Source organism: Armigeres subalbatus, chromosome 3, assembly GCF_024139115.2.
Source record: "Armigeres subalbatus isolate Guangzhou_Male chromosome 3, GZ_Asu_2, whole genome shotgun sequence".
Classification (NCBI taxonomy): Eukaryota; Metazoa; Arthropoda; class Insecta; order Diptera; family Culicidae; genus Armigeres; species Armigeres subalbatus.
The window spans coordinates 12282653-12303814 of record NC_085141.1 but is presented as its reverse complement, the minus strand read 5'-3'; the positions used below and the strand labels follow the sequence as shown (position 1 = coordinate 12303814).

The window sequence follows — 21162 nt, the reverse complement described above, 5'->3', positions numbered from 1 at the left end:
TGGCCATTAGGCCGAATGAGAACTGGGGAGTGAGAAGTGAGTAGTGCGAAGTGAGGAAGAAGTAGAACGGAAGAAGAAATAAGAAAAAATGCGGAAGAATTATGAAGGAAGAAGGAGAAAGGAAAGTGAGGAAGAAGTAGAACGGAAGAAGAAATAAGAAAAAAGGCGGAAGAATTATGAAGGAAGAAGGAAAAAGGAAGAAGGAAGGAGGAAGAAGGAAGAAGGGAAAATGTAGAAGGAAAACGGAAGATGGAAGAAGGAAGAATAAAGGAAGACGGGAGACAGAAGGAAGAAAATGAAGAGTGAAGAAGGAAGAAGAAAGAAGGAAGTTGAAAGAAGGAAGAAAGAAGAAGGAAGAAGGAAAAGGAAGAAGGAAAAAAGAAAAAGGAAGAAGGAAGAAGGAAGAAGAAAGAATGAAAAAGGAAGGAAGGAAGAAGGAAAAAGGAAAAAGAAAGAAGGAAGAATGAAGAAGAAAGAAGGAAGAAGGAAGAAGAAAGAAATAAGAAGAAAGAAGGAAGAAGGAAGAAGTAAGAAGGCAGAAAGAAGGAAAAAGGAAGAAGGAAAAATGAAGAATGAAAAATGAAGAATGAAGAATGAAGAATAAAGAAGGAAGAAGAAAGAAGGAAGAAGGAAGAAAGAAGAAAGAAGAAGGAAGAAGAAGAAGGAAGAAGTAAGATGGAAGAAGGAAGAAGTAAGATGGAAGAAGGAAGAAGGAAGAAGGAAAAAGGAGGAGGGAAGAAGGAAGAAGAAAGAAGGAAGAAGGAAGAAGAAAGAAGGAAGAAGGAAGAAGGAAGAAGGAAGAAGGAAGAAGAAAGAAAGAAGAAGGAAGAAGGAAGAAGGAACAAGGAACAAGGAACAAGGAAGAAGGAAGAAGGAAGAAAGAAGAAGGAAAAAGGAAAAAGGAAGAAAGAAGATGGAACAAGGAAGAAGGAAAAAGGAAGAAGGAAGAAGAAAGAAGGAGGAAGGAAGAAGGAAGAAGGAACAAGGAACAAGGAACAAGGAAGAAGGAAGAAGGAAGAAGGAAGAAAAAAGAAGGAAAAAGGAAGAAAGAAGATGGAACAAGGAAGAAGAAAAAAGAAGGAAGAAGGAAGAAGGAGGAAGGAAGAAGGAAGAAGGGAGAAGAAAGAAGGAAGAAAGAAAAAGGAAGAAGGAAAAAGGAAGAAAGGACAGATAGAAGAAGGAAAGTGCTAGAAGGGAGAAGGAAGATAGGGTGAAGAAAGAACTTCTCATTTTTCACTTTTTGCTTTTTTTGTTAATTCGGCCTAATGGCCATTCGGCCTAATGGCCATTCGGCCTAATGACTTTCGGCCAAATGGCCTTCGGCCTAACGGCCTTCGGCCGAATGGCCTGACACCATCCAACACATATGAGCAATCAATTCCTGGAGGATTATAAACCACACCCATCAGAAATTTTTTATGGTTAATCTGAACATCAACAAACAAAAATTCAGTCAGATTGTTTAACCCCGTCAAGTTCGATAATGAAAGCACCTTGCATTTAATATTGTTCTTAAAGAAGATACAAATTCCACCACCTCGGCCATATTTACGATCATTTATCAAAATTGAATAACCTTCAACGTCAACTATGGTGATGGAAATTCTTTCATGAAGCCAGGTTTCAGTAACACAAATAATGTCCTATTTGCTATTCCGAAAGCAACATTTAAATTCATCAAATTTACTCAAATGACACACATTTATCAAATCGTTTGCTAGAGCAACGTCCATAACGACACGCGGAATATTGGCAATACTTGTATTCGCACTTGCAGCGTCTCTTAATTGACTACCCGACATCTGTAACAAATAATAAGTTAAACTGTGAAAACATGAACCAACAAAATGGAAAGAAATTTGAGAATAGGAAGTGCAACATGTCATCGTATGAACTAATTAACGTTTCAGAAAAACTCATATCTAAACTTTACATAGAAAGTGGTAGTCGTTCGTGAATTCAATGCGCGATATTTATAAAAGGTAATCAATTCAAAACATAGTTCACAATGTAACATCCTGCATCCAGCAGCAAACTCAAACAGTATCCTGCCTCAGCGTCACCCACAGCAGCGATCTTCAACAACAGCAGCAACAGCAACAGTCAGTGTTTGCGGTGATGATCCATCGATGATGACTTTCAGGAAGGAAGATAACAAGGATAAATGAAGGAAGGAGTCATGGAATCTTTATGGAAGGACAGCTGAGAGTGCTTTTAGGAAGGGTTTCGAATTTGAAAACTTTTAGGAGAGGAAGATTCATGGAATTGTATGATGGGAATCATGGAATATATTAGGTAGGATAAGGTTTAACAAGGAAAGGTTATTTCTGACTGTATCCATATTTCGCTAATTGACCAGCTTCAAAGATCGGCTGGGCAGTTGCACCCTCGTTACGCTTCACATAGATTGTACCATCCTTGGAGTAGAAGTTCCGAATAGTACCATTACTTTTCAGCTTCAGAGCCATGCCTTTGATACTCCGTACAGATACGGTAAGGTTTTCATTGAGAAACACCCGTTTATCAACATCGAACCCCAGTTGGTTTAGATTTAGATTCCTCTTCGAAGAAAAAAGTCATCCCTACTAGCCCGAAATGCAAACTGAATCCGAATTGGCGGTGATGCCCCGACAGTAATCGGTTGGCGGGCTAGCCGTTTTGTATAGACGAGAGGGAATTCAGATTCACCACATCCGAGTCTTGCCGAAATGCTGCTCGCAAATAAATTGGTACTTTCGTTCGAAGTGTAGGGAACTCCAGTAAGGATGAGATCGTTTGACTTCGCCAACCAGTTAATATCATTCTTGTTCTCCTGTACATCCAATCCAGTTTTAACTTGGTCTTCACTAAGTTGCTTGAAGTCACGAGCACAGTCTGCTTTCAGTTGATGTACATCATCCCGTAGAGAAGTGATCTCCTTCACAAGCGCAACATTGTTGGAATCGATTTTCCGTTCAAGCTTAGCATTCCCATCCACAAGCAGCTGCGCCATACGCATTAGAAGATCATCAAAATTCTCGACGTTATGCTCAATCTTGTGCAGATCATCGCGTGAGCGCTTTTTGTTTTGGTTGCCACTCACTGGTAGAGCACAACGGTAGGACGTGTTTATCTTTACCCATGGCAGCTCGAGTTTGTCTGTCGGTGTTCATCCGAATGCTTGGATAAATTAACGTGCATACAATGGATACACCAGGCAGGTCGGTTGGTATGAGTGACGAATAAATGGAACAATGGACTTGTAGATTAAGAAACAAGCAGCTACAGTCCGGCACGAAAACTTTTTCAATTGCAAGGGATGTCCGATAGCAATCAACGATCTATGTCTAATTAACGGTCGGTTATGATGCAGCGCGTTCAATAATCGAAGAATTTAAAACATCGTAATGTTTTGCACGACGAAAAGCATATTAATTCACAACCTCAACAACTCACGTGCTACCGAGCTTCATCACACACTTTTTTTCCTTATGATCCCAAAGATTATACGATTACCAAGATTACCAAGGATGCTTTTTGTCTCAGCTAATCAGAAGCATACAAGCAATATCCTCATATAGAAAAAGAGGTGTTAGGAATTATCTAGAGAATTGAACATTTTAGTAGTACAGTGTTGACCCGATTTTGTCACTCCCCGATTTTGTCTACCCCCGATTTTGTCTACCCCCAATTTTATCACATTTTCGACCCGATTTTATCACGTCCCGATTTTATTATATTTTTGACCCGATTTTGTCACCCCAAAAAAAATGATTTTTTTTTTATTTTCGTAAATAATACCAAAAACAACATTGATTTTCATGAAATAACACCGCCTGTAGTTTATTACGAACCACTTCTGAGTACCTGGGAAATATTCTGTAAGCAATTTCGACAAGAAATAATGGGTACCGTTCACGCATTTGACGATTGACCGTGAACCAAACCGCGGGTTGTTATGGCAGCCTATAACCATGGAGCACCTAAACGACTTTGAATTGGCTGATGACGTTGCGCTCCTCGCTCAACGGCGCTCTGATATGCAGAGTAAGCTCAACGACCTTGCCGAGCGCTCCTCCTCGGCAGGTTTAGTCATCAACGTCAACAAAACCAAATCGTTGGATGTAAACACGGTGACTCCTTCCAGTTTCACAGTAGCCGGGCAACCAGTGGAGAATGTTGAAAGCTTCCAATACCTTGGTAGCCAAATGGCGTCAGACGGCGGTACCAAGATCGACATAGGCGCATGGATCAAGAAAGCAAGGGCTGCCTTTGCGAGTTTAAGAAATATCTGGAAAAACAGGCAGATAAGTGAACGCACCAAAATACGAATTTTCAACTCTAACGTGAAATCTGTGCTGTTATACGCTAGCGAAACATGGTGTGTATCAGTGGAGAACACTCAACGGCTGCAGGTGTTCATTAACAGATGCCTGCGGTATATAATTCGGGCCTGGTGGCCTCACAACTGGATCTCAAACAACGAGCTCCATCGTCGTTGTCACCAGAGGCTGATAGCAACAGAAATTCGGGATCGGAAGTGGGGCTGGGTCGGCCACACTCTACGTAGGGGCGGAAACGAAATCTATAAACCAGCATTAGACTGCAACCCAGCGGGACATCGCAGCAGAGGCAGACCCAGAGGCTCATGGCGGCGAAGCCTCAATAATGAAATAAAAGAAGTCTACCGAAATCTAACCTGGCAATAGGTTTAAGCGATAGCCGGGCAACGCTCAGGATGGAGATCTTTCAAGTCGGCCCTTTGCACCACCGGAGGTGTATAGGATCCATAAGTAAGTAAGTTTGATGAATTTAGCAAAAGTCTGTCTGCCCGCGTGTATGTGTGTATGTAAGTGTACAAATAAATGCCAAGAAAACAATAATCAACTTTCTTTTAGTAATCTTTAATCGATTCCTAGCAACAAGTTGATTCCCATTGAATCCGTTGCTTTCAAAAGCTATTCCGAAGATGGTGCATCTTTCCAATAAGGTTAATGTCTTGACTAATTGTAAGAATCACTACTGTATCTCTACTAGGTGAATAATTTAGGTATTTATTGGTATAAACAGTCCGTGCTAGCGTTTGTAGGTGCATGGTACTATGTATAGGTTGGTTCATGTCCCGATGGTGTTTTGATTCCGAACATCGTGAGTAGGGAATTACCAGGCCTTCTCCTAAGAGATATTGATGCAGTTGTATGCCGAATAAAAATAAATTTTATTTTCGTGCCAAATTATACCCAAACAACAATGTTCTCAAAGTCTATGCAACCACCACTCTCACTTTAAACTGAATTGTTGATCTCGGACGGAGTATGCTTTACAGCGTAATTAAGTGCCGCACATCCGAACTGGGATTCATCAAGTGCAATGCACAATTTCAAATACATTGCAATTTCCCGCCGACGACTAGCCCGGGCAAACTTTGACTATTTATCAGACAAAGTTCCCTCCATCCGTCCATCCAGATCGGTCCGAAGGCGACCAAAGACCAGAGTGCTGAGTAAACGTCCAGCAGCTGATGCCGTTTTCGGAATAGTTTGCCGCCGGACGGAGTCGGAAAGTTCACGACCATTGTCTGAAAGTTTGTAGCGAATAACAGCAGCTGCTACGGTCCCACAAAGCATGACCACCAGCATCAGGACCTTAAAGCGAGAACCATCGCCATCGGTTGTGGTTCGGAGCTCCCGGAAGCGACTAGTTATAGGTTGTTTTCGTTTTCTGAAGCGGATGCATCCCAACTGCCGGGGGTTTATGTTCCTAATCAAATGAGATGGTGATGGCGATGGGTGTTGAACACAAACAATAGCAACTTTGAGTGAGTGGGCCACGTAAGCTATGTGCATACTTAATAACGGGTTTCCTGATGCTGTAGTTTAAGTGAAAATGAGTTGTGGTTTCCTTTGTTACAATTTTTCTCATCAATAATCGAATCCAGTTCGGAAAACCGTTGAGTTCAAAACATATATTTTTAAATTACAATCAGTTGCGTTTCAAAAAATAGAAGCTGACTCTTCACCTATTTAGATTTCTTCAAGAACTGTTGGTATTTATTATTTTACTCATTCCGGATATGGCAAAATAGTAATCCTATTGAAACTATAAGGATGTTTGAACCGGTTCTTTGTTATCTTTGATTTTCCGCAATAACTTAACTTTAGACTTTAGACTTAAATAGTCGTATCCTATTGCATTGCCATACCAAAGTTGCGCCAACCTCAAAATGTTTTGCCTTTCTCGTACAACAAAGTTGTACCGAGAAGGCTATCATTTCACTCCGAAAACGAACTTTTTATAGAGGACTCGTAGACCCATAGTGTTATATACCAATCGACTCAGTTCGATGAACTGAGCAAATGTCTGTCTGTCCGTGTGTGTGTCCGTGTGTGTGTGTGTGCGTATGTGTGTGCACACTGAAACATTAGACAACTTTTCTAGTACTAAACCTTATTCAATTTTACCGCAGCAAGTTGCATTCGATGGAGAATGTTTTCTTTTTGTTCACTATTGAATTTCAAAACGGTTGAACTTCGCAAAAAATAGTAAATATTCAAATAGTTATAACATATGATTATTTCGGTATGAAATGCTCTCGGATGAAAAGGTTATGTTCTCCCAAGACGCACAATTCGAAACTGACAGCATTCAGTTTTATAACAAGTTCAGGCTCAGCATCATGATGTCACATGAAAAGGCCTTTTCCATCGTACACGGAAGAATAAGTAGCTACACAGAAAAACATAAACCCATAATGAGATATAAAATACTCATTTTAAAGTTTTATACACGGTAAAATTGGAATACTAATTTTCGGAGTAATACTTTTAAATCAATTTAGAGAATATTGCTCATATCTAAAAAATGCGATCCTTAATAATATTTATTATTACCGAGGGGTATTTTTCACGTTTTCGAAAATGTTTACTTGACATTTTGACAAATGCAGTGACGGGAAATGTCATATCGATGTCATGGGACTAATTTGTTAATAACTTTTTTCACAAGTAATTAACAATCGTACACACTTAAAATAAATCGCCGAATTCGGTAAAATTTTACCGAAATCTCAACAGCAGAACTGTTCGGTAAATAATTTAACTGATTTTCGGTGATTTTGACAGTTTAGCAATGGGAAAAATTACAAAAAATCTGTAAAATAAACTACCGAACAGTTCTGCTGTTGAGATTTCGGTAAAATTTACCGAATACAGTGAAATGAGTTAAGTGTGTATGTTTTATATAAACATAAAGCACTCAAAGGATACTTAAACTTTTTCTAATAGGTCATTGCTCTAAAACTGAAAATGGCGGCGTGAGAGCCGAATTAGTGTCAAATGACATTAATGTCATGACATTCCGTGACATTTTTTTAAATTCGTTATCATGCCTCACACTGTATATTTAGAACAATGACCTGTTTGGCAAAGTTGTAGGATCCTTTAAGCATTACATGTTAATAAAAAAATCCGAGTTGTAAAAGACTTTTGAAAAAAGTTATTGGCAAATTAGTAATAGCAACCCCATGACATTTTTTTGACATTTCCCATCACTGGACAAATGCATAAAAAGTAGCCTTTTACGAGGGAAGACATTTCCAGTCTAGTGTCATTGCCAAAATGGGATTTCACAATTGTTCTTAATTTAATGGACTTAAAATGTCTAATGTTCACTCAGATTTCCCCTGAATTTTCCGAAGCATTTTTCATTTACACTAATAGAAATCCACACATTTTTATTGGCAAAAATCTAAAGAAATTTACAACTAAATTTGATGTGTGCGTTAATAACCACCCGCTATTGGAAAATCCACATAAAGGTTATTAGTTAACAAGGTTTATGAGTGTTTCCACATATATGCTATGCAAACTCATATAGCCGTTATGTGAGAAATGCTATCCAGCATTTTACGTGCAGTAATGGCCGCCACAACTTTACTCACATTTTGGTAGGATGCACTCGATTTGACGTTTGGCTTGTGTCGTATGACACCGCAGCGATCATCATCATCATGAATTCATCATTATGATGATGAAAACTTATCGTTTTTGTGTCATACGACACAAGCCAAACTTCAAACTGTTTCCACCCTACCAAAAACTGAGTTGAATTGTGGCGGCCATTAGCGCTCGTAAAATGCTGGATAGTCAAAATTTATGTGAAAATCTATTTGAATGTTTTGCCTTTCTCGTACAACAAAGTTGTACCAGAAAGGCTTTCATTTCACTCCCAAAACGTACTTTTTATAGAGCGCTTGTAGACCCATAGTATTATATACCATTCGATTCAGCTCGACAAACTGAGCAAATGTCTGTCTGTCCGTGTGTGTGTCCGTGTGTGTGTGCGTATGTGTGTGCACATTGAAACATTAGACAATTTTTCTAGTACTAAACCTGAATCGATTTTGCTACAACAAGTTGCATTCGATGGGGAATGTTTTTTTCTTGTTCGCTATTGAATTTCATAATGATGGCACGTCTCAAAAAATAGTAAATATTCAAAGAGTTATGAGACATCATTATTTCGTAACAAATAAGCTATCGATTTTCTACACACTTAAAATAAATCGCCGAATTCAGTAAAATTTTACCGAAATCTCAACAGCAGAACTGTTCGGTAAATAATTTAACTGATTTTCGGTGATTTTGACAGTTGAACAATGGAGAAAATTACAAAAAATCTGTAAAATAAATTACCGAACAGTTCAGCTGTTGAGATTTCGGTAAAATTTACCGAATACGGTGAAATGCAGCCCGGTGGCATCCCTATCTCTCACAATAGGTTTGTTTTGCAGCCAACATTGCGCGACCGTATCCCACCACTAATGTGAATCAAATGTGATGTTTGTAAACAAAACATATACTATCATGAATTTTACACTGAGATGTTGGCTGCAAAAACATGGCGTCGTGCCACCCTGTGCCACCCACCTGGTGAAATGAGGTAATGGGCCAAACACAATTGATACGTTTGCGTGCGTTTTGACAGATTTCCCATGAGAAAACTGTCAAAACGCACGCAAACGTACACGGTTAGAAAAAAGTACCTAATTTTAGGTACTTTTTTTCTCTTGCATCTCCCTCCCTCTTCCTTTTGTTGTCATAAAATGAAGAGCAAAACCACTCAACAAGTGCATTAAAGTGTGGGAACCCAACGTTGAGTAATCTCATGTTTACAAAAGTTGAGTGAAATTTACCTAACTTTTGGTTAGTTTCTATTTAAAATTAAGTATATTTTACTTAATATTAAGTGAATTTTATTTAATTTCAAGAAAAAATTACTTAATTTTGGGTTCCCACACTGAACCCCCGATTTGAGTGAAAAGTACCTAATATTAAGCACTTTTTTCTAACCGTGTATCCATTGTGTTTGGCCCATAAGCAGGAACTAATAACCGGGACATCGGAGTCCCGAAGAACCGATGTGAAATTCATGCAACCCATGATGAGCTGACGAGACCAGCACCGCCAGAGGCGCTAGTGTATTTTACTCAAATTATGGTAAATTTATTTTAAAGTGTTTGCTGTGAGTTTTGACAGATTGCTTCTTCTTTCTCTTTCGAAAATCAAGACGATGCGGTCGCGATTATTTAGATAGTGTTTGAACTATAGATAGTGGAATATATAGATGAGCGAAGATAAATCCTCTGTCTCCAAACGAACTGTCAAACGTGTCTCCAAACGAGCATGACGTCACGATTTCAATGGAAATGTTAAGGGCTGTGACGTCATATGCGCGTGTGCACGGTCAAAAAAATCGATTCAGCCATGCTTTCGCTCATCTATAGATTCTACTATCTATAGTGTTTGAACGAATCAGTTAGACAGTGTCAGAACGAATGATTTCCGGTGGGCCATTCCGGAACCGTGTAGTAAAATGCGTTCGGCATTGAATAAACTTCACAAAAGTGCAAAAAAAAATCAAAAACCTACCAACTATTTCGGTGCCTCCAGACAGTCAATACACGAGCAAAATTGAAGGGAAAAATTCACTCAGTAAAAGACCAGCGGATCCGGACTGGCCTCATACGGCTTTGCTAGTAAGTAATGTCCTCTGTAAGCAGTCCTCCACCAATTGTTATTTGTCAATACTCTTCTTACAGCGCTTTGCTGAACATCTTCCCTTAAACGGTTCCGGTGCAGACGGTGGATCCCTTCAAAATAACAATATCGCCGGCGTGTGTACAGCTGCTTTTGATACTTCTTCCGAGGACCAAGCTGATGGGTTAAAAAGTAGTTGGTACGACCATTGTTCTTTTGTAAATTTAACTTATGTTGGAACTGGCATATGGCTTAACTGGTAAGTATAGTGTCCTTTGTAAGTATGATGCCCTAAGGAAATTGTTAAATAAAAGTATTCTTCTTTCAGGGCCCTACAGAACTTGCCCCTTGCACTGCATGCACTGGACCCGTTCATAGCAATGTAAATAACAAAAGTGTCGTCGGCGTACGCTCAATTATTTCCTATTAATCCTGCGATCGACGACCTCTGGATGAACTCCGACGGGACGGTGAATTCGCGAACAATGTTGTGTAGACTTGGGTCGAGTTAAGCACAAAATTCCGAGGCACTAGAGAGAGTCCTAGTTGATGGCAACAAATGCAGCCCGTGTTACCGGTGCTCTGCACTGCGAAATGAATCCGTGCTCAAACTGACACATGACTTAGCTGGTAAGTAGTGTCATTTGTAAGCAGTCCTGCTCTAATTGATTGTGCTCTGATTGATTAAGATTTCAGTTTCCCAGACATAGTTCTTATATTTCCCCATATTTTTAAAAGATCTCGAATCTCAGGAGGATTCCTCAGATTTATAGAATGAATATACCTGATTTCTAGGATGAATCCAAAAAAAAAATGAGTAGATTTCCAAAAGGAATTTTTTTAAATCAAAATCTAATCTCTTCGATGAAATGGTTTTTTTTTTCGTACATTTTGTATGGGTATTTCAAATCCTGGTCAGTTGTGTATATATAACACGAAGTTGGCATTATCAATCGGTAATGGAAAGATCGATATGTGCTAATTTTTGTTTGTGTACTTAACTAATATTACAAAACTGCAAAAAAAAGTGAAAATCATTCCGAAGAACCATTTTTTCTAGATAAATTATGCACGCAACAATTTGTATCAGAATAAATCAAGCTCTATCTGGAATTAGGGCAAATGTCGCAAGAGAGGATTCTCTTCGTCGACTTCCCCACTTTTAAATAAAAGTGTCAAGCAGCAGATTTCTTTTAGGTTTATGACTTCAGAACAATAGAAAACGATGCAAACTTGCATTCTGATGTGATGTGATAAACTTAAAAAAAATCCTCTGCTTGTCACTTTTATTCAAAAGAGGGGAAGTCTTCAATTTTTGGCGAGACAAAGTTCGCCAGGTGAGCTAGTAAGAAATCTTAAGTTTGCTTGAAAAATCCAAAGATTCAGGAAATTCCATTAAAGTTGAATTTTCGTGAGAATTTAAGAGGGATTGTTTCGATACCTCTCGATTCTGCAAATCATGGTTTGAACGTTATCGTGACTTTGATGGAACACTGTATTCGATGATAAACATTTGTTGGCACAGGTGAATCAATTCATTCCTCCAGGATTTCCTCCGATAATTCCTCTGGGAATTCTTTCGGAAATTTTCACGAAATCCGTCACAAACTACTCCAGGAATTCGCTTACGAATTTCACCTTAAATTTCATCGGGAATCCTTACAAGAATTGCTACGGAAGATTTTTTTGGAAATTCCTTTTGGGATTTTTTCAAGCATTTCTCTGAGAACTTCTTCGAGAATTCGTACAAAATTTTCTTTGAGAATTCGTTTAAAAAATCCTGGAACTCGTTCTTTAATTGCTTTGACATTCCTTAGAGAATACCTCTGAAAATTTCTGCGAGAAATGTTCCAGAAAATCCTACACGTAAAAAAATAACCTTATATGTTATGGCAAAAAACCATTCCGAAATACTTATACTCTTCATTATGCCACCTAATGAAAAGCATATCAAAAAGCTAATAACATTCATAAGTTAATGAAAAGTATAAGTTTCGGAATGTATGTGACTAAGGGCCAATTTCTTCACCTTCGCTTAACTCTTAAGCGGTGCTTACCCATACGTTTAAACCTGGTTTAAGGCCTAAGCGGAGGTGAAGAAATCGGCCCTAATGCGATGTATAATTTTTTGCCTTTCTCGTATATTAAGTATACGTAAAGGCTATAATTTCACTCCAAAACCAAACTTTTTATAGAAGGCTCGGAGACCCATAGTGTTATATACCAATCGACTCCGCTCGACGAATTGAGGTGATGTCTGTTTGTATGTGTGTGTGTGTGTGTGTGTGTGTGTATGTGTGTATGTGTACAAATTTTGTAGACACACTTTTTGGAACTTAGCATTACCCGATTTACTCGCAACAAGTTGCATTCGACGGGGAATGCGGTCCCATTGTTTGCTATTGAAAATTGGCCTGATCGGACATTGCATTTCGGAATTATTGAAAAATCATTTTTTTTCCCAAGGGTCCCCCCTTGGAAAAAAAATTTCAAAATCGAAAAAAAAATTTTTTTTCAAGAATGGTGGAAATGCATAGTAATTAATGCAAAAATATGCAAAATGATAGAAAATATGCGATCTATCCCCCTAAAGTGCTTTTTTGACCTTTCCTATGTGATTTTATCAGTACATTTTACGATGCACGAGAAAGGCACCATCGCCGCTAGGTGGATTAATCTGGGTTTTTTTTTTTTCGATCGACCCGAGCGTCATTAAAACGCGCCCAGTCTTCCCACGAACACGTGTGATGTACAACTCAAGTACTTTTTTTTGAACATGTGTTGAACACCGAACGCAAAAAATCGACGTTCGCATGTACAGCATTGTACGCTGTACCTGTGAAAACGAACTCGTACATAAGTACAAAACTGATGTACAAACTTGCGTTCAGATCTGCCTGGCAGAAAAGGGAGCAAAAGAAAGAGCAAAATTACAGTCGGGAACGTTCCACGGGGAGTTGGTGGTGCAATGCAGTGCAAAGCGGATCTCCCAGATATTTTTTTAATAAAAATGTTTTTAAAAATGTTGTCAAATGTTATTATAACGGTGGTCACAGTTTGGGGGTCGTTCAACAATGATGTCACATGTTTTAGGGGGGGAGGGGGTCTAAGATTTTGTGACACTGCATAAACTAGGTATACAAAAAAGCGTGACAGTGGGGGGAGGGGTGGTCTAGAAATCTCTAAAAGTAGTGGACGTCATATTTGAATCGTCCCTTGTGGAATATTTGGAATAGCACAGGATGTAAAAAAGTATGACTGCAGCTAACAAATCACTGCACAATTTTATTTGGGACTGCATACTGCCTTTCAAAGCTGGAGCTGTCGAAAACTTTAAACGCTATACTTTTTGAATATCGGCAAGGCAATCCAGGAAGAAATTCCACTTCGTCCCCTTTGAGCGAAATTGTTTTCACTTTCGTTGCCTTAAGTGAATCATCTTGGTCATGTGCCGTGGATGTTTTGTATTTTTCAATAGGTATTTTTATATGTATTTATATAGGTATTTTTCAATATGTTTCAAACTTTTAGACGCATTCGGATGACAAATTGCAATTGGCGAATAAAGGTGGCACAAAAATGAAAAAGTCGAAGGACGATATTTGAAAAAAATTGCACGGCAAAGCAAACGGATTTTTTTAAAATTCTTCTAAAAAATTCTAGGTGCAATTTAATTACAACGGTTAGCGGTACGAGGTTGAGCTTTTCGAATGAACGGAAGCAGCATGACGACACATTCGTTGCACATATCATATGGCAGCTGCGTTAAGATTTTTCCCAGAGTGAGGTTCTCCACTAATGTATCCAGATATTATTTCCGCTAAAAGACTTCACTTCTGCAGCTTATTATGAGAAAATAAAGCGAAGTTGTTCGCCAACTTTACGACCATGATTTGGAAATCATTTATTGGTTTAGGTATTATATTTTTCACTAACCGGTGAAAACCAATTTATCAAAAATCATCAGAATCCAATTGCAAAAAAGGTGCAAAACAACGTAGGGTAAATCACTACTTGGGCCTATGGACCCCATTCCCGGCTCACTGCACAGAAAGCTAATGATTTATACTGTTTAGTAGCCGTAGGTTTATGATTGATCATTTTAAAAAAGTCTCCTATTTATCTCGCACAATACTCAATATTTTTCAACCATTTATTTCACTCCTAATCGATTCAATTATAGAAAATAAAAATGTAGATTTCAAACTTTTGCTCTTCGTTGCAACACCACTGAGCCGGAGTGATTCTTTCCACTTTTACAAAACGGTATCATCAAATAAACACCTACCTGAAAATCGTCACAGTGCTCGATACAACCATTGTTTCAGGCTGTTTATCACCACACAATAATGCTAAACTCACGCACTTCAAACTTTTGTAATTGTTCGTATCACTAGATTTTATATAAAAATATTGGAATACATTTAAAATGTATCCTCAAACCGAACAAAAATCACTTCGGCCCAAGAACTTCTAGCTGTACAGTGCTGCCAAAAGGCCATAAGTCTTATTTTAGTATGAAGATAATCCTTCATCGTTAATAGGAAAACTGTCTAATACGTTGACGCTATCAGGTTATTTATTATTCTCGCGATTTCAAAAGGTGGAAAAGATATGGGTTTAAGTGTTTGGAAGAAATTTGGATAAGTAAATATATCTTCTCAACCAAATAAAAATGATTATGAATAATACCATCTGGCATCTTGTTGCGTGGAACGTGCATATTTTTGTTTACGTCGCATTTTCTACCGTCCCGAGAGAGAGAATGAGAGTAAGATGTTGAGAGATTGAGTAAAATATTGCGTATGCCGAGGAGATTTGGGGTATGCCGGATAAGCAATCGCCTATGACTGAAATGAGTGCTGCACCATGTTAATTTAAATCAAATAAAAGCTTTTTCAAGCGGTGTTTAGCAAGAATAACTATTTTTGAAGCAGAGGTGAACCCCATCGCAATATTACACGGCCCACAAAATTCAGAAAAGTTGTCCCTAGTCATAAATATCAATTAAATAATGCAGTCGTGCGCATGTTAGGCCGGGAATGGGGTGAGAAACCCTATTTCTTTCTTTTTATCATAATATTGAACACAGTCACAGCAGCAGCACGTCAGTATAGAATAGCGGACAAAAACGAATATGACAGAAACAAACATGTGTACTGTACATAAGTACAAAATTCAACTCGAACGTCTGTTCGGGTACAAGTTTACATTCGTGCGTATCTGTACAAACACGAAGCGAGGGTACAAACAGAGTACATGTACAGCTGTACTCAGCGAGTTTGATGTTCATTTGGGAAGACTGAACGCGCCAAACATTGTCGCATAATCGATTCTCCAGTTTTCCACCAGCCTTGACACAATTAGCGCAAATGTTCACAGCTACTTGTGCTTAAAGCTGAAAGCTTGTCAACTGTCAAGTACAAAAGTTCGGAGTTGCTGCTATCCAATTTCAACCTGATCACTAAAGGTTTTTGGAACGCCATGTCAAAGTCACCAACGAATGTTATTGTTTGTGTTTTAACCCTTTCAGGCCCAATTTTTTCTATGCGGTATTACGCAGTAAATTTGATATGTTCCATTTGTTTTCGTGATTTATAATGGAGAACTGACAAAACAAGTTGAAACATATTTTTTTGGGATGTACTAGATCATCCAAACTGTCCTTGAGTCCGGAACTTGCGATCTACAGTTACAGTGCGAGCTTTTTTCGTCACTCTAAGCTTGAATATGTATTCAACCATGTCTGTAACATATTCCTAAAGATCAAAAGACATAGTCAGATGGTTTTGGGATATCCTGGGTCATCCAAACTGTTCTTAAGTACAAAACCTGCGATCTATAGCCACGAAATTAGATTTGTTCGCCACTAGAAGCTTGGATATGTATTCAACCATGTCCATAACATACTCCAGAAAACCATGAGACATGGTAAGCTGGTTTTGAGATATCCCGGGTCATCCAAACCGCTCTTGAGTTCAGAACTTGCAATCTACAGCCACCACTCTAGCTCCATGTATTCTGTACTACGTATGATATCGAGGAGGTCATCCGAAGTGCTCAACTCCGTGGTTGCGATACGAATCAATTTTATTCAAGTCTAAGAAATCTATTGAGCCTTAATTCTAAACTACATAATTGGTTTCACAGAGACAAATCGAGAGAATGAGAGAATCGGTAAATAGGAGGCGCATGGTAACATCGATATGCGTTAAAATTATATTGCAGTTGACAGCCCGTCGATAGGTGAAATTCGAGAATCATTTAGCCTGGGAATATTGAGCTTGGGAAAAGAGCATCGTTGGCGGTTGCAACATGGGCTATTGCACTTGGGTGTTCTTGCCCACGTTGCAAGACCTTGACGATGGGAATTATTGTTGCTGTGCCACATCTGTTGGCAATATGCAACTCAACTAATTTATGCACTACAATTCAAATGTATCAATAATATATTTGTGAAGATCAAAAGACATGGTTAGAAGGTTTTGGAATATCCTGGGTCATCAAAACTGTCCTTGAAGTCAGAACTCGATCTACAACCACCACTGTAGCTTTTTTCGCTTGGATATGTATTTTTTCGTCGCTTTAAGCTTCATATTTATAACATATTCATGAATATCAGGAAACATGGTTAGATGGTTTTGGGATATACTGGGTCATCCAAACTGTTCTTGAGTTCCGAACTTGTAACCTACAGCTACGACACTAGCTTTTCTTGGTACTAGAAACTTGTATATTAGGGTGCGGCTTGTTTTTCGAATGTTTCCGAAACCTGGAATTCGTGTGTCCAAACGCTTTTTTATGGCAAAAAATGAGTAGCCTCAGAATTTCAGGCCAAAATATTGAAGTTTAGAGGTCGCGCAAAGGGCTTCAAGGTGATTTTTTGACCATCAAGTTTAGACTTTTATAAAAATAATTATAACTTTAGCTATTTCCATCCGACTTACAATCTATTGTAATTACTCTCTTCAGTATTAAATTTATGAAAACTTTGTGGATTGTCATATTCCTTGAAATCAGCTCCAAATGTTGTTAATATGCAAATTTTGATAAAAATTTCTTCTTTTTTAAGGAAAATCAGTATTACAAACACTCTACTTCGTCAAATATTAGCCGAATCCGGATATTTTTATATGAAATCAAAGAGAAATTTGTATTCTAATTTTTCTTAGGACAAACTGAGTTTCTAAGACCATCATTTGTTAATGTTCTGGACCAAATACTGCAAAACAATTTTTCTATTGAACAAGGACGTCACATAGTAGGCCATAATTTTATTATTTTTATAGTACATTTTGAATATAATAGTTCCTTTTCATATGGAATTATACCGTAGTCATATAGAACTGATGAAGTACAGTAAACAGTGTTGGTAAAAACTCAAAATCTCAAAACTCATGGATGATTCAAATCAAGCGTGAGTTGAAACGCTCCCAACTCAGCACCAAAAAACTCATGGATGAGTTGAATCATCGCAGGTTTTCTCTTGTTCTCCTTCGTTAAAAACAGTGAAATGACGTTTGTCGCATAAAATATTAGACACTCTTTTATGTATAAGCAATAAATGTCCCCCAAATTGATTTCAAATGCGTTTTTGAGCCAAAATGATTGAAAAATGAAAAATTCAAGCGTGATGCATTCCTTTAAAATCGCAGACGATTTCATTCGCACGGGAGCGCTCGTTGATTGAGATTTATGAGTGATTTTACCAACACTGACAGTAAATTAGCAGACAACTGGATTATCTGTAAGAATTTCATTGTGCTTCATTGTTTTGAAGTTTTAACAATGTTATATGATATAATGAAATGTTATTTACAATGATGATTAAAGCATGATTGAAATTTTGAATTGAGTTAATTGTAATTATGAATAATCTTATTATTGGTGACGAACTATTTTTCTGAAAAATCTTTTGAAGTAAATCTACTCACCATTTGAATTAAAATCAACAAATAGCCTTTTTTGGAAGTTTTTATTTCATACAGGTCGTAAGCTCGCAATTCAAAGCGATAGCCGAACTATGATAGATTACAATAGAAAAAATTACAAAAAATTAAATAACAATAGATTGTAAATCGGATGGAAATTGCCAAAATAATGATTATTTTTATGAAAGTCTAAACTTGATGGTCAAAATATTACCTTAAAGGCTTTTGCGCGACCTCTAAACTTAAATATTTTGGCCTGAAATTCTGAGGCTACTCTTCTTTTGCCATAAAAAAGCGTTTAAGCACACGAATTCCAGGTTTCGGAAACATTCGAAAAATAAACCGCACCCTATTGTATATGTATTCAAGCATGTCAATAGCATACTCATCACGAGTTATTATACACAATCATGGGTTATCCAAATCGTTCTTGAGTTCAGAGCTTCTGATCTACGGCCACCACTCTAGCTTTTTTCGTCGCTTTATGTTTGGATATGTATTTTTCCACATCCATAATACATTCTTGAAAACCAAGGGACATGTTTAGATGATTTTGGTAATCAAAACCGCCTTTGCGTTCAGAACATGCGAACTACAGGCACAGCAGTACATTTTCCAGCTAACCGTAAGCATTTAAAAATCCATACGTGCGACTATAACGCTGTCACAGTGCAAACATGTTTTATATTGCCTTATAGAGCTTGGCTTTTATAGCTTTATATTGCTGAAAAGGCAAAATATAGTGCTAATGGTTACTTTGGGTATCCGTCACTCAAAGCGCTAATATATCGCCACCAACAGAAACTGTATAATAATTGGGCATATACAATTCTGTAAGCTTTTTATACAAATATTGTATTAAAATAATACAGATTTGTATTATTTTAATACAATATTTGTATAAAAAGCTTACAGAATTGTATATACCCAGATATTATACAATAATTGTCAGATTTGTTTTTTGGGTGTACATGTATTTGATTATAACAGTTAAATATACGAGCAACAACATTTCAAAAGATTTTTTTGCATCTGAAGATCTCAAATCCCGATCTCAAAGACAATTTGGATTGTCCAGAATAACTCAAATCTATTTTACGATATCCGTTGACCTCCCGGGAAGTGTAATGGATGTAATTGAATGCATATTGAAGCTTTGAGTACCAAAAAGAGCTTTTAAGCAGCTGTAGATTTCACGTTCTGAACTCAATGACAGTTTGGATTGCCCAGAATATCTCGAAACTATTTTACCATACCCGTTGACCTCTCGGGAGGTGTAAAAGATATAATTGAACGGATATTGAAGCTTTGAGTACCGAAAAGAGCTTCTACGCAGCTGTAGATCTCAAGTCCTGAACTCAGTGACAGTTTGGATTGCCCAATCTTACCATATTCTTTGACCTTCCATGAGGTGTAATGGATATAATTGAACGGATATTAAAGCTTTGAGTGCTGAAAAGAGCTTCTAAGCTGCTGTAGATCTCAAGTCCTGAATTCAAGGACAATTTGGATTGCCCAGAATATCTCGGAACTATCTCACCATATCCGTTGACCTCCCGGGAGGTGTAATGGATATAATTGAACGAATATTGAAGCTTTGAGTACCGAAAAGAGCTTCTAAGCAGCTGTAGATCTCAAGTTCCGAACTCAAGGACAGTTTGGTTTGCCCAGAATTTCTTAAAACTATCCTACGACATCCGTTGAACTCCCGGGAGGTGTAATGGATATAATTGAATGCATATTTTTGAAGCTTTCAGTAATGAAAAACGATTTTCTTGCAGCTGTAGATTTCAAGTCCTAAACTCAAGGAATGTTTGGATGGCCTAGGGCGTCCAAGGAACTTAAAAAATAGTTTATTGTACATCACAGTAACTTTAGAGATACGTTTGAATAGAAATCTTATTTTGTAACAATACATTCCGCTGCCAATACATCTAAATTTTTCTCTGTCGTAACTTCACCTTATTCATGACGTTCTAGGTTGTCGTAGGGCCTTTATTGCCCATGCTTGATATTTGTCCCTGATGGCCCAAGTAACATTCAGGTTTTATGCTAATCTTGTAGCAGTTTTGAGGAGTAAATCTTGATCTTCAAGGCCGTTATAAAACCAAAAATGTTATTTGGGAGGGGAGGTAATTTCAATCAATTTTGCTGAAGAGAGTGTTCACTTTTATCCATCGTGCGATTTTATATACCCCGTGGACCTGAAAGGGTTAAGACGCATTGGGGATCTGGCCTACTGTCAAGGTTTCCAACATAGCAATTACATGAGGATCTGGGGCTGGAAACGATATAATCAAGTTTACCCGGATCCCGGATTGGATCTTGTTTCAACTTAAATAGTGCGAGCTCTTACCTTCGTAAGCTGATTTACGAACGACGACTGGCTTGGGCGACCAAAGGACAATAAGATCACACAACCTCAACTACGTCGGTGATAAACTATTAAAAAATATCTTGTTACTTCATTCGTTGCTATTTTTATTGAATTACCTAGGATTTTAACACCAACTTTTTAATTAAGTAACTGCATTCTCCAAAACGTTTCCAGGAAACCAACAACCGACTCCACCGAACAACATCTAGCTGCAGAATATTTCTTTCACCCATAATTGCATTTCTCTCCACCACTTCAGATATCTCAATGCGAAATGTAGTTGGTCGGCAGAACTGCAAGCGATATGAAAGAGATCGACCAGCACCAACGCCAAATTAGCAACCAACTCATCTTATTTTCGTTATTCAGTTCGTCACTGCTGGAGAAAACCCTGCGGGAATGTCGAGCTCTTCCTTGTGGATGGTGAATTTCCCATACCACCAGTAAGCACCCGCTCTCCTCGTGGACAAGAGCAAAACGTGCCGCAATCACAACCGTAATAGGAGTTCTTGAATTATTATTTGTGGGTTTACTGAAATGTATCAAAAATATAGAAGTCCAAATAGTGGGTTCAAAGTGAAATAATAAGTTAATGCAACCAATAAGTTGTTTGAAAAAAAAACATTTTATACCTAATTGATGACTAAATATGACAAAACACTATGACTAGGTGGAGCAACTCAATTGTGAAACACTGCTCTAATGTCGAGTAAAGTCTTGGCCATCAGCTGCCGGGGCAGCATGTCAATCTCGGATCACGTAGCTGCTAGTGCGGCTTGTCGTCAGCAACAGGCGATTCGAATCCTTATTTGACTAACTTCTACAGCATAATGTGTTT

The 21162-nt window shown here is 38.0% G+C and overlaps 1 long non-coding RNA gene across 2 annotated transcripts; it reads left to right on the top strand.

Moving 5' to 3' along the window:
• Positions 1–9627: 9627 nt before the first annotated feature.
• On the top strand, positions 9628–20914 carry LOC134220296 (uncharacterized). Of its 2 annotated transcripts, none has more exons than XR_009981845.1 (4): positions 9628–10015; positions 10079–10275; positions 10345–10646; positions 20584–20914. It is a non-coding gene; the product is annotated as an uncharacterized LOC134220296 (long non-coding RNA). The 2 variants fall into 2 exon arrangements; XR_009981844.1 differs by having other exon boundaries at positions 20499–20914.
• The last annotated feature ends 248 nt before the right edge of the window (positions 20915–21162 follow it).